This window comes from Euphorbia lathyris, chromosome 7, assembly GCF_963576675.1.
Source record: "Euphorbia lathyris chromosome 7, ddEupLath1.1, whole genome shotgun sequence".
Classification (NCBI taxonomy): Eukaryota; Viridiplantae; Streptophyta; class Magnoliopsida; order Malpighiales; family Euphorbiaceae; genus Euphorbia; species Euphorbia lathyris.
Genome location: NC_088916.1, coordinates 81,696,962 through 81,699,496, shown reverse-complemented (window position 1 = coordinate 81,699,496; position 2,535 = coordinate 81,696,962).

The window sequence follows — 2,535 nt, the reverse complement described above, 5'->3', positions numbered from 1 at the left end:
CAAAAAATGTAACAAGAAGGTTAGAGCACTCAGCAGGCGATGTGACGAGATTGAGGAGGTCAAACTAAGTGACCTTCGATATCTTCTCCAAGACAACTCAACCTTGCATAGCAACGTAGAAATTATGCAAAAGTTTGTCTCTGAGGTCCAATCAGATTCTAAGAAACTGAAAAAGGATGTCACATCTATTCAGAACCAACTCAAGGTTCTGAATAAAAGAAATATTCCTCTGAATACTCAGTACCGAAGTACTAGTCAGCAGAGATGGAATCCTCAGCGGAATGTCCAATGTGACTTCTGTGGGAAGAAAGGACACACCATAAAGGTGTGCTGGCATGCTCAGTGGGGTGCTGACCAGTCAGTGAGATATCCTAAACGGAAGGTCAGCTGTGACTTTTGTAGGAAAAATGGACACACTGTCCAAGTGTGTCGACATAAGATTAAATATGATGCTTTACCTGCTGAGCCTAACAAACAAGGACCCAAAAAGACTTGGGTACCTAAAAATAACTAGCTATATTGCAGGTAAGCCTGAGGTGTGCTGAGAAGTCAAAGATGTGGTACATTGACAGCGCATGCTCGAGGCATATGACTGGTGATGAAACTCAGTTCATCACATTTGTGTGTAAACGAGGTGGAAGCATAAGTTTCGGAGAGAACAAAAAGGGTAAGATCGTAGGGTCAGGAACCGTTGGTGGTAATCCTACTATTGAGTCAGTCTCCCTAGTCAGCGGACTCAAATATAACTTACTCAGCGTAGCTCAGCTACGTGACAATGGGAGAAAAGTTATATTTGATGACACTAGATGTAAAATATTCGAGGGTAAAACAAATGAGTTGATTTTAATTGCTCCTCGTATTGATAATGTCTTTATGCTGAACTTAGAAAAGAAATTTTCAAAAACTGTATTCTTAGTGTCAAAGGAAGAAAATTCCTGGCTATGGCATAGGAGACTTGGTCATGTAAGTATGGACCTCCTGGCCAAATTAGCAAGAAATCAACTAGTTGAGGGACTGCTAGAACTTAAGTTCGAAAAGGATCAATTGTGCTATGCTTGTCAGGCTGGAAAACAAACTAAAACGTCTTTTCATAGTAAAAACATTGTCTCAACCAAGCGTCCACTATAGTTGCTACACTTGGATCTCTTCGGTCCAGTCCAGCCGCTGAGCTTGGGTGGTAGAAGATTTTCCTTGGTCATTGTAGATGACTTTTCTCGGTACACTTGGATCATCTTGCTGAGTAGCAAGGATGAAACCTTTGAGACGTTTTCAACTTTAGTAAGAAAACTTGAAATGATAAAGACCTTAAGTTAGCTCACATCCGAAGTGATAATGGTGGAGAATTCAAAAACCAACAGTTTGTTGAATTCTATGAAGCCAACGGCATTGACCATAATTTCTCTGCTCCTAGAACGCCTCAACAGAATGTGGTTGTTGAAAGGAAAAATAGAACCTTGGTTAACATAGCCAGGACAATGCTGAGTGAGCATAGGCTTCCAAAGTACTTTTGGGGAGAAGCTGTCAACACAACGTGCTACATACTTAATAGGGCTCTAGTTAGACCCATATTAAAGAAGACCCCCTACGAACTTTGGAAAGGACGAAAGCCCAACATTGGATACTTTCGTGCCTTCGGCTGTAAATGTTTTATTCTAAATACCAAAGACAGCCTAGCTAAGTTTGACTCAAAAGCTGATGAAGCTATCTTTTTAGGCTACTCAACAAACAGCAAAGCATACAGAGTTTTCAATAAACGAACTCAGGTCTTAGAAGAGTCAGTACACGTTGAGTTCGATGAAACTAACCCTGCAGGAAAAGATAAGCAGCTGACTGAGGATGATCCATACTCAGCACCCGCTGACCAAGAAATAGCCGATGAGTCACTACCTCAAGGGCTGACCAAAGGTAAAAGCGAAACTCAAATTGTTTTCACTGACCAATCTACACCTGCAGAGATTGTTGAAACACAACCAGCTCAAGACATCACTCTTCCAAAAGAGATCAGAATACCAAGAGGACACTCAGAAAGTGCCATTCTTGATGCTGCTGAAAACACGCTGATGACAAGAAATCAACTCAGCGGATACCTCAGCAACGTAGCATTCATCTCAATTCAGGAACCAAAGAACTTCGCTGAAGCTGAGTACGATGAGTTCTGGATGAATGCAATGCAAGAAGAACTTGATCAGTTCAGAAGAAATGAAGTATGGGACTTAGTGCCAAAACCAAGAAGCCAGAAGACCATAGGAACAAGATGGGTCTTCCGCAACAAGCTGGAGGAACAAGGGAATGTGGTCAGGAACAAAGCAAGACTTGTAGCTCAGGGCTACAGTCAGCAAGAAGGTATTGACTACGGTGAGACCTTCGCCCCAGTGGTAAGGCTAGAGGCTATAAGAATTTTATGTGCGTATGCAAGTTATATGAACTTTAAATTGTTTCAAATGGATGTTAAGAGTGCATTCCTTAATGGAGTTATAAACGAGGAAGTCTATGTTAATCAGCCTCCAGGGTTTGAGGATCCCAAGTTCCCAAACC